This window comes from Sycon ciliatum, chromosome 4 (genome assembly GCF_964019385.1).
Source record: "Sycon ciliatum chromosome 4, ocSycCili1.1, whole genome shotgun sequence".
NCBI lineage: Eukaryota > Metazoa > Porifera > Calcarea > Leucosolenida > Sycettidae > Sycon > Sycon ciliatum.
In genome coordinates this window covers 17,155,046-17,167,425 of record NC_088646.1, presented here as the reverse complement: position 1 = coordinate 17,167,425, position 12,380 = coordinate 17,155,046, and the positions used below count along the sequence as shown (strand labels likewise).

General features: G+C 47.2%; 1 long non-coding RNA gene across 1 annotated transcript; it reads right to left on the bottom strand.

The window, feature by feature from the left end:
* LOC135813635 (uncharacterized) lies at positions 1 to 12,380 on the bottom strand. The gene is made up of 5 exons (XR_010553060.1): positions 12,251 to 12,380; positions 11,780 to 12,072; positions 7,244 to 7,315; positions 1,103 to 1,184; positions 1 to 402 (listed from the first exon to the last, which is right to left on the bottom strand). It is a non-coding gene; the product is annotated as an uncharacterized LOC135813635 (long non-coding RNA).

Sequence of the window (12,380 nt, the reverse complement as noted above, 5' to 3'; positions counted from 1 at the left end):
AGAAACAAGTCGGAAATTCTATCGGAGAAGAAAATCAGGGAAATAAATATACGCACGCGTGCAGTGGCTAAACCTGCAACGCCAAAAGGGGCAAGGCACCGACAACATAGTAGGTGGAGGTACTCAGCGGCGAACGCCGTACAAAGGGCAACGACAACATAACTACTGCCTATGAAAAAGTGGAGGAAAACGAGAATACAGACCGGAGAAGAAGACCACAGAAAATATTATGTGCACAACATAGACAGGCGGGAATAAAATAAAACAAATATGCAGGGACGAGACTGTTGGATAGGTAATGAGTGCTTTATCTCGTGGCAATGGTGATGCACCCAGGCTCAACTGACGTCACCCGTGAGCAGCGATGACCTCTGCAGCAGTACCGGGCATTGATCCAATCATCTGGCAGCAAACACACCGGGCAAAGAACACAAAGAAACACTGTGTTATCATAGGCATAACTTGAATCATAAATCACAAAGGAAAACCCATGAAAGAAAAGCCATAAATGGAAGAAGGAAATATACCAGCAACCGTGGAAGACGTCTAGGGGACCAGGATCAGTCAATCAGTGGGGACACCAGATACCACACAAACGATTTATTTTTGGGTTACCAATACGCAAAATAAAAATTGATGTAGAAAAGACGACAGGCGCTACCCTGAATAATCACAGGAATCTAACCTGAATAGCATGGGGAAAATGCGTTAAAAAACAACACCAATTCGGTCTGCTTGTATCGTTGGACAACCAAAAAAAATGTAGCTGGGTATTACAATCCTGCGATCACTATGCATTTGGAAGAACATAATTCATTAAAACTATGCATACATATTGAACCACAGCACCATAAGAGACAGTTGCGTAATAGCATGCGTAATTCAGGATCGACTGTCGTACCTGCAGGTAGAGTGTACACAGTTCTTTCTGGCAATGAACATGGCTAATGTCAGGGTGCTACTACACACTGATCAGTGGGGTGCTGCTGCTGATGATGACTTAGCGCCACGTGTGACAAGCACGACAACATCATGAGCAAGATCTGTGCGCGTGCCGTTGGATGAGTGCATTAACGTATTTGCAAGACAAGAGGTCTCTTACCTTACCACCAAAGCCACAGTAACAGAACAATAAAACTTTCCGTGCTGGTGGTAGCTAGTACCGTGTTACCACGTATATGAAACTGCAGAACAACAAAACATTGAAATGTTTACAGGACAAGATGCAGTTAGCAGAACAAGAAGAAGAAATCATGGTTCCCGTTATATTCAGTTACAGCTTTCCGCACCCGTAGCCTAGGAACACCACCACCCTCAAGGATCAAAGACGCAGATGCAGCAGCAGTTAGCAAACAGTCTTCCCAAAAATGCCAACGACACGAGCGTAATGCAAGCCCACATTATCCGACACAAAAATCCAGAAATCAAGGATAAAATGAAACTTCTTGCCGGGCCTCATTGGCCACTGAAGCGTTTAGGTTTGTAAAGTCACCCCCGGACACCCGATCCTTTTCGTTGTCAAGGGAACACCTGAAAGTGATCAAAGAGCTCCGAACAAATCCGGATATGGTCATCTTGCACCCTGATAAAGGGCGAGCGACAGTCATAATGTCTGCTGACAACTACGGAGATAAAATGACGGTGATACTGATGATACCACAACATTCTGCATGCTTGGACCTTGTTATGGGTATGATAACACCGAGAATATCGATATCAGATTGAGCAAATACCTGCTCTTCCTCTCCAAATCACACCAGATCACGGACTACGAGTACCAACATTTAGCCCCAAAAGGGTCCGTAAGACCAAGAATGTATGGGCTACCCAATTGCAGAAACCTGGCGTTTGGCTTGGCTCTCTTCTCGGTGATATACAAGATGCCAAGCAGTCGATCCTTTCGAGTACAGCTGAACAGTTCAAGAAGTACTCTAAGAAAGAACAGTTCTCATGGGCTTCCTTCAGTCAACAATGCGACGTTCACAGGAACAAACTGAGTGGGAGAGAGCAGAGTCTCGTTCGGAGTGTTTTCAAGAATCCGGGTTTGAATCCAGTGGCATCATGTGTTCATACGCTGTCGCAAGCCAATTTACATTTGCGCTGCGGCATTGTATCATAATAAGTCACCCACTCCACCCAAGCTCAACGAAAATGCGTTTGTGAAGCTTATGTTGATGGTAACCTCAGGCGTGGAATTCTCTTTTGATAACATTATGTTGAGTCCGAACAAAAGACTAACGACGGGAACAGGTAGGTTGGTGGAATGACATTTATTAGAGACGGGATGACTAAGACCAGGACGAACGAAACGACTACATGGTGATTATTGAAGAGGGAGAATATTGAAGAGAGCTTATTGAAGAGAGCTGATTGAAGAGAAATATTAAGGGCCTGGGTAGCTATGGCAAACATGGACGCGCAAGTAGCTACCCAGGCCAAATGAATAATGCATGAACTAATGAATTATATGAATTAATAATTATAATAGTATTGTAATTACTTGTGGGCCTAACATACCACCCCTCCATGAAAAAAGAATGCCGCGTCCTCGCGGAGAAAAGAAAGAAAGAAAAAAGAGAGAAAAAGATAAAAGATGACTGAGGGAGAAAGAAAAAAAAAGAAAACACACACACGCACACACACACACACTGCACGTGCGCACGGATCTCACAAAAGTGTTTACTAGTATCATGCATTACAGTTATTGTTCCTGTACTTCTCTAAGTCTAAAGACAAGAAATTAGACGTGACGAGGAACCTACTGATACTGCTTGCATGGCTAAAAATAGCGTAGTTGCACTTCTGCTTAACCCTTTAAGAGCCGCTCCATACTTGAATGCGTCGTAAACGACGCATTCAAATGCAAAACTTCAAAAGATCGTAACTCAGTCCAATCTAGCTCAAATCCAGTGATCGAAATATCCAGGGCGAAGAGAAAACTCTCACCTGTCGGGAGAAACAATCCGCGAAGCGCTGCGAGCAACGGTTCCTGAGATAAATCACTCGTAAGTTGAGCCGCGATCGCGGCAATTTCAAAAGCGCGCAGTGCGACTTTAGTATTGAGAATTTTGAGACTTTTCGTCACGCTGGTTTACTCGAATTTGCACGGGTTTCACTGTTGATATTGTCAAGAGTACACAGCGAAAAAATTGGAACTCCACGATCGAGCAAAATGAAATATCTGGAGCGGGACGCAATTGGACGCATTTGGGGCATTTTTCGTGCTGTCGCTGCGATCTAGCGCTGGATAGACGGTGTGCTGGCTATCATGATCAACCTCATTCTCTTCCTCTCGCGGAGACCTTTCCAGGAAGCCCTAGATTGTGAGGATTGAGTGAGTAGAACTGAAGCTATGATCCAAGGAACACGAAAAAATGCAGAATTTTGAAAATTTCCTGTGGCTCTTAAAGGGTTAACATCAAAAATTAGAGCGTGGCTCACCATGATCGGACCTCTAATTTAGTAATATGTTATGAACACACGCGCACACACTACAAACAAATTCACGAAATAAATAAACCGAAAATAAATTTGACGAAGAAGGAACGCATACAAAAAAGAAAGAGAGAAAGGTAGATGACCTGCATGACGAGACGAGGTGGACCTGGACGAGACGAGGTTCACATTGAAGAGACGAGGTTGGAGATGAGACGAGGTTGGAGATGAGACGAGGTTGGAGATGAGACGAGGTTGGAGATGAGACGAGGTTGGAGATGAGACGAGGTTGGAGATGAGACGAGGTTGGAGATGAGACGAGGTTGGCGACGAGACGAGGTTGGCGACGAGACGAGGTTGGCGACGAGACGAGGTTGGCGACGAGACGTGGTTGGCGACGAGACACGAGAATCCCAGGGTCGCGGGCTTCGGCAAAAGCCGGGCGCCAATGTTGAGTCCGAACAAGAGACTAACGACGGAAACAACGGGAACAGGTATGTTGATGGAACGACATTTATTAGAGGCGGGATGATTAAGACCAGGACGAACGAAACGACTACATGGTGAATATTGAAGAGGGAGATTATTGAAGAGAGATTATTGAAGAGATTATTGAATAGAGAGTAAAGCAATATAAAGGGCCTGGGTAGCTATGGCAAACATGGACGCGCAAGTACCCAGGCCAAATGAATAATGCATGAACTAATGAATATGAACTACATGTAATTACTTGTGGGCCTAACAATTATGTACAAGCAAGTGGATGGAGTTGCTATGGGCTCCCCGTTGGGTCCTGTACTTGCTAACGTACCTGTTGGTTTCTGCGAATCCTCCATCGATCCTTCACTTCGGCCAACAATATATTGTCGTTTCGTTGATGATGTTTACTGTCATGACGATGAAGCAACAGGTTCTTGAACACTCTCAACGGCCTGCACCCTGCGGTGAAGTTCACACCAGAAGGAGAGTGGAGCGGTTCATTATCTTTCTCGGACGTGAACATCTCTCGAAACGATGACACGTAAAGCATGGACTTGACCATTTACCGGAAATGGACTTTTACGCAGGTCTATACATTCCATGGTCCAGTTACACACCAGCGAAAAGTACACCTTTTAATTACGCTGTACGCACTACAAAGTCATAGTGCATACAGCGTAATAGTTACAGGCCGGGAAAGGAAGCTACAGTGAGCAGTAGGTATCTACTTGGTCCGCCAAGTTAAAATTGGCGCTTATCTTCTAACTTTGTTTTCTGGTGTTCTGCCTGTGCCACACGGCATGGAACCACCGATTCACCATCCGAACATAACCATTGACCATTGCATCCGACGACATAGCAGCACAAACCATCACAGAAGTTGCGATCGGTTCGTTTGAGTCTTTTTGACGGAGCTGCCGCCGACGAACACTTCCGTCAGCGCAAGAAAACACTGCAACCTCCGCTCGAGTCCGTAAAATGGGTCAGGATGTTCGCATTTCAGAGCGATGGAGAATACAGTTTCTGTCTACTTCCAGCTGTCTTATGGTAAGGATTGTTTACCCCGGGGAGGTATAGAAAAGCTGAAAAAGCGCTTCGCGAGCTTGAATTTCAGTGCTTGCACAGTACAGCGCCTAGTGAAGGGCTATCACCAGCAAATCGCTGACGAAGAAACTGCAGCTCTTGTCGATATCTCCAGTGAGTGAGACCAATCCGGCGGACACACTTTGAAGCTCACAGAGGACAGGGCAAAGGAGCTAATCAAAGAAAACACCAAGTCCTGAGAGAAACACTCGTGCAAAGGACTTTCAGGAAACTAGCCGAAAAGCCTGGTGTACGTGTTGTAGGTGCAGTACGCACAGGTGCTACATCAAGCGGAAGCTATCACTGCGCTGCATGTAGATCTTCAAGCACCAGCGGCTAGCGTGGGTACGGGTGCTGATCAGCAAGTACGACAAGCGCAAGAGGCGATTTGAAAAAAAAGGACACTGATATGGCGTTGCCTTTTTGTCTCAAACAAACATGCGGCGAACGGGGATAACACTTACAATCAACATGCGGGCAGTCTCACTCAGCTTCTGATGGGAAGGTGACAGGCACGCACTGCCTTTGAGCGTGATTCGAGACGAGGAGAAGTGGAACAAGCTATGAAACGACCCGTGCAGCAGCTGTCCGGATCGTACGTTTTGAGCTCTTCCTCCAGCGACGGTAGTGGCGAGGAGGATGTGTAACTTGCTTGAATTTTCGACTGAGTTGCTTACTGACATGTAAATAGATAGTGCTTTGTGATCGTGGCTTGCTTCAAATATTCGTATTTCTTTCCTGAGACAAGTGTGAAGATAAGCGCCAATTTTAACTGGGCAGACCAAGTACTATCTAGTGCTCATCAGCTGCGTGGGACAGTCTAAGTGTAAGAATATTGCCTCTTACGTGTATCTCGTTATCATGATTATCCGCCTCGTGCAGTCATTATTATTTCTCCACTTTGAAGCCAATCCCCGTCCAGGAAAGCAGTGCGGACTGTGGCGTCCATCTTTCCTTTTCTAACTAACTAACTAACCGTAACATACGATGGTCAGAGTTAGCCGCTGTTACGCCGTTGCCGCTCCCGGTGGCAGAGTACAGTTACAGTCAGTGAGTGCAGCGTGCATGCACCAGCATTCGACCGTAAAAGAAGCTCAATCTGACTAGGGTGTGTCGTGCACCGTGTGGGCCATGCACCATGGTATATGCACCATGGTATATGCACCATGGTATCTGCACCGTGTGGGCCATGCACCGTGTGGGCCATGCACCGTGTGGGCCATGCACCGTGTGGGCCATGCACCGTGTGGGCCATGCACCGTGTGGGCCATGCACCGTGTGGGCCATGCACCGTGTGGGCCATGCACCGTGTGGGCCATGCACCGTGTGGGCCATGCACCGTGTGGGCCATGCACCGTGTGGGCCATGCACCGTGTGGGCCATGCACCGTGTGGGCCATGCACCGTGTGGGCCATGCACCGTGTGGGCCATGCACTATGGCATCATATCATGACATAGTGTACACTGTGGTACAGGGTAGACTCTTTGCCAGACCATAGTTGTGCAACACCTGTACGAGTGACCACTCCCGTTGCTGTAGTTTCGTGGGATGCTCAAACCTTTGCCTTCTCCTGTTTCTCTTCCTCAGTGAGAGACTGAAGCACATGACAAATCCTACATGTACAGTCGTGGCAAAAGAAATCCGACCCGAGGGTCAAAAGTAGCCCTGCGTTTACATTTTAATTACATCGTCCATGTTCCAAAAACAGATGTGAGGGCCGAAGAGGACGAATGAGCCTTGGCGCTGCTCTCGGCACAAGGGTCGGATTTCTTTGGCCACGACTTCAGTTTGGTGCATTGCCACATACATGTACTGTTATGGACATTGAAACCCGGTGAGTGAGAAGTCAAGCGGACACGGGGCGCTGCATATAGTACAAATCCATATGCCTGGCGTCAAGACTACATAACCTCGAGAGTATGCAACTCTACCCCCGAGAGTATGCGACTCTGTGTATGTGGTCTGGTGTGGGGCGGGGCGCTGACTGCATTACATACCCACGAACTATGGGTGCAACCCTGGAATGGGTTTTTGTACTGTGCATGACGTAATGGAAATGCAAACGCGGCGCTACTTTTGACCCGGGGGAGGGGGGGGGGCAGATTTCTTTGGCCGCAACTGTACATGCATGTACCAGTCACGGTATATTATGTATATTATGAACCTGCCCTCTACTCCCTCACCAGCACAAACACACACACACACACACACACACACACCACACACACCGTCAGTGTCACGTACCAGTGCATAGTCACATAGTGCATGGAGGGTGTCAGCACGCCGACTCAGATTGGAGTGGTGAAAGTCATTCGTCTGCAGCCAAATAAACACAACGGGAAGAAGAACACAAAAATACAGTGGTGGCTCGGAAACGACTTGTCTGGATATCAGACAAAAAAGTGCTGGGCCGCCTACTGCACGTAGGGTGAGTTTGAATTGTCACTCTTTGACTTTTCGAGGGGTTTCGTTTTTCTGAAGAGGTGGCTTATTGGCCTCTTCAGAAAAACGAAACTCTTTGAAACTCCTCGAAACTCCACAACCTCATCCGATGGGAGAGGTGGATTAGTTCTGAAGAGTTTGGAATAGCTACGCCGAGATAGTCGATCTGATCGGACGTCATTAGAGAGGTCAAAATGCACGTTATTTCCAACGCGATGTGAAAGTTCAGCTCACGTCATTTGGCTTGAGCGTTTTGAGAGGATACGATTTTGTTACTCTGCGTCCACGTACGTACGCGTGCCTTTCCACATCTTAATTTTGCATTAGGTTCTTTTGGATTTTCATGGTGTTTTTCTTGCGCACGCCTCGATTGTGTGTGTGTGTGCGCACGTGTGTGCGTGTATGTACTGTACTGCATGCTGTGTCTGTTTTTGTGCTTGTGACGGCACAAGTACAATGTTTGTACAATCAGGATCTACACTACATAGCTAGGCACTAGGAAGTCGGAGACTAAACGTGAACTATTGCCACTTTTTCACTCATGGAAGTCCCGACTCGACTTCCAACAAGAGTCCATAACGTATGCTTGGAAGCAAGAGTCCTTACCTCTGCTTGTGGGTTATGGACTCTTGCTTGTAACCATACTTTGTTCCTGTTGACTGTTGTTTGAAGCCTAGCGTTTCCATTTCGATTTTGTTTGTTTGAAGTATGCCATAATCATAACCATTTACAGATACTACTATGTACAGGAGTTCTTATGGTTGCTGTTGCAGCCATAGCTTTCGATGATCTGGACGATGAAGAACTTATGGCCATCACATAGCTTTCGATGATCTGGACGATGAAGAACTTATGGCCATCATTGCTCTTGTCGGGCACCAGGAGCAGTGGAATGGCAGGAAAAGGCACCGAAATACTTACTGGCCATGCTCGTGGACTTCTTGACGTGAGCCAGCTGAATGCGAGACAGTTTAGGAAGTTATTTCGATTCAGACGATGGCATTTCACTCGCCTGCGGACTGCTCTCCAAATTCCGACCAGAATAAGAACATACAACGGATCGCTATTTTGTGGCGAATTCGCCTTGCTAGTTGTTCCGAGAAGACTGTGCTATCCCGGTCATCTGGCACAGCTGCGAGAGTTCTTCGGCATTTTCGAGCCGAAGTTCTCGCTGGTCACCAACAAGACAGTGGTTATCATTCATCAACACTGGAGCCACTTGTTGGATCATTTGAACAGCCCCTGGCTGAGCAATGCAGTTCACGTCGCTGGTGCTCCTTGCCAGAATGGATGGGGATTTCTTGAAGGCACAACAAAGTGTGTAGATCAATTCGCGACCAAAGACTTATCTACAGTGGGCACAAGAGAGAGCACCGGCTGAAGTACCAGGCAATCATGACACCATGTGGTCTTATAGCCCATCTCTTTGGGCCAATGGAGGGCCGCAGGCATGGCATGGCCAAGCTACAAGAAAGTGGTCTTACTGACCAAATGATACAGCACATGACGCAAGAACTTGAGGAAGGTCAGGCGGACTATGTTGTTATTGCTGATCAAGGGTATGCCCTACATCGTTTCGTTCAAACTCCATACCGTGGGAACAACCTGCCCCAGGGTCAAGCGAACTTCAACGTTGTGATGAGCAGCCTTTGTGTTTCTGTCGAATGGGGCCTTTGGCAGGGTGCAATCGGTATTCGCTTTCACGGCATTCAAGAAGAATCTGAAGGTGCGTTCTATCCCCAGTGGAAAATACTACCGCAGAGCAGTGTTGCTGACCAACTGCCATGCCTGTTTGAGGCATGACCAGGTTAGCAGGAAGTTTCGGATCAAGCCACCACACTTGGAAGACTACCTCCAGTGAACTGTCATGTCCGCAACTGCCCTGGGGTGTCAGCAAGTTCTTATGCTTGGACAATTGGAGTCCTCTGCATTACGATGTGCCAGCACTGGCTCATCTCAGTCTTGCTCGTCGCCATTGCACGCATGCACAAAAGCCAAACCTACATGTAATCTTCTGTGTCGCGCTAACTCTTTTTTGGTGCTGTCTTTCCTTTGCTCAGTGGAACTTACATGTACTTGCACTACCTTATCCACCTCGCAGGGCTTTCTCTCCTCTGCTTTCCCCAGTTTATTTAGTTTTCTTATACCCTCAAATTGTGCTGTCTAAATTATGCATCCATATGCCTGAAGGTTTGTGGTTATTGAAAGGAGCTGATTGGAACATGTATGTTTAGTTGCCAATCCTGTCCTTTTCTTCATTTGTTGATACTTTAGCTGGCGGTAATCGCCATGCAAGTCCTTCTCCACCATAACATTTGACCACATGATAATGTCCATAAAATTGACCAAATTATTTCAATGATATTTGGGTAAACTGCTGAGAGAGAGAGAGAGAGAGAGAGAGAGAGAGAGCGTGCGAGAGAGAGAGAGAGAGAGAGAGAGAGAGAGAGAGAGAGAGAGACAGCGCGCGATAGAGAGAAAGAGAGAGAGAGAAAGAGAGAGAGAGAAAGAGAGAGAGAGAAAGAGAGAGAGAGAGAGAGAGAGAGAGAAGAGAGAGAGAGAAAGAGAGAGAGAGAGAGAGAGAGAGAGAAAGAGAGAGAGAGAGAGAGAGAGAGAGAGAGAGAGAGAGAGAGAGAGAGAGAGAGAGAGAGAGAGAGAGAGAGAGAGAGAGAGAGAGAGAGAGAGAGAGAGAGAGAGAGAGAGGGAGAGAGAGGGAGAGAGGGAGAGAGAGGGAGAGAGAGGGAGAGAGAGGGAGAGAGAGGGAGAGAGAGGGAGAGAGAGGGAGAGAGAGGGAGAGAGAGGGAGAGAGAGGGGAGAGAGAGGGAGAGAGAGATAGATAGAGGGAGAGAGAGAGAGACAGAGATGAGAGAGATGAGAGAGAGAGAGATGAGAGAGAGAGAGATGAGAGAGAGAAAGCTAGAGAGAGACAAAGAGTGTGAGTGACAGAGACAGATGCTAAACAAAGACACACACACGAGAGCCTGAGAGAGCACATAGAGGAAGTCAGTATTCATACGCAATCATACAATACTGCCCTACCGAGATTGGCTACCACTGCTTTGGAGTCTGGAGCTGCAACTCAAGTTCCCGAATCATGTGACGCAGTTCTTGCTCCTTCAACTTAAGCGTTCTGCTCCTGCTCCGCTTTACTCTTGCTCTTCAACCAATCTACTTGAATCTAGTAAGCCCTGTGCCACGTCACCCTTGCGCTTGCTGCGTTTGTTTGCTCTTCTTTTCGGATGGTTGTCTTCCTCCTCCACATCTGACATGGATGAATCACTGGAGCTATCCGTGGGACCATCCGACTTCTTTCTCTTCGAGCAATCCCTACCTATAAGGCTCGTCATCGCAGCATCTCAATGCAGTTTGCCGTTCTCGTTGTCTGCCTTTGCTTTGGCCTTTTTTTGCTGTTGTAACGCTCTGTGTCTTTAGCTAGGCTGCTTGCCAGCGCTGAGCGAGCTCAGTCAATAGTTCGTCCTTCCTGCTATTCTTCCTCCGTCCCACTCTTCCTCCTGTTCTTGTTGTCCTCCTTCATAAACTTCTTTATTTTGCGGATTGTCCTGTCTCTGCATGCCCGACATGTTAAGCCCTTCATCTCCACAAGGAACCATTTTCATACCGCTTCGGAAACTTCGTCCCAAAGGGTGGTCCTTCCGCATGCGAATATCTCAGGGTGCCGACAGAGTTTCCATGGCACAGCACAAATCGGTGTCGCAACTAGCTAACAAAAAGGAGAAAGAGGAAAGGAAAAAAGCTGCTCTTGAATTTATATCTACCGAGAAATGGATAACCATGCAGTTCTCGATAAGCGTCGAAGAGAGAGGACTCTGATGAGAGCACACCGGTGCGGTATCACCAAGATCAAGATCCAAGACTCATGAGTCCATAAGTTTACCCCTGGGCTGCATGAAGGACTGTCTTCATCTCTTGTCTTGGACTGCCACTACTGGTCTACATCCTAGCAGCAGTCTCGTGCTCGTAATATTATTTTCGGCTCGACGAGATTCCAAAATCCGAAGGATGAGTCCTGTAAACCTACGATTTTAACAAAATACAAGCAGAAATACAGGCCCAAATTTGTAAAACTCGCGTTGGAAAAAACGCGAGAGAGCTGCATCTTAGTTCGAAATTCGGTGTTTCAACCACGCCTATCGATGACCCATTTGAAGTGAAATTGCGCGTCACGTCGGAAATAACGTGCATCTTAACCTCTCTATTATCGCCCTGACAAATCCACTAAAAACTCTAAAATAATAGAAACCGTTCTATTGGGACACTTCAACTAATCTCTTTTAAAATTTGTTCGAAAAGTTTGAAGACTATTCGAATGCCCCTTACTGGGTTAGCTTTGCGCCGCACCTCTCAGTGTTGCCGTCAGCACAGATGAGCCGCAGTTCACCTCCGCTGCATGTGGTCGGTGGCTCCAGTATCCGCGTGCAGCCCGTCGGACATCCTAGAATATGCTGGACAGACAGCTCCGTACATGCAACGGCGAACTGTACCAACACCGGCGTGGACGGTGAAGCCAGCTGTGCACGAACGCCAAACCGCCCGTTCGACATTCGACGACACTTCATCACGGATGCACCGAAGAAACTGTCGACGGAACAACACCCTATACAACATAAATTCTACACAACAACAACAACAAAAAGCAAAGATATACATCATGTCCACGGTAACTAATGTAACTTCAAGTCCTCGTTTCCCGACCAACGTTTCGAGGGAGAAGAGTCAAAATCGTGTAAGTCCAAACGGAAATCTGGACGCTAACAAAATAGAAAGGTTTCGTGAAAAACAAGGACTTACCCACTGCTGTGACGAATGTTGTTGTTTGTTGTAGAATCGATGAACCGCGAAAGGCTTCTAGTTGTTCTCCCTGTGGAGGAGTAGTTGGGGCTGTAGTCGAAACTAAGAGGCGAGCTTTGACAAAAGCAAG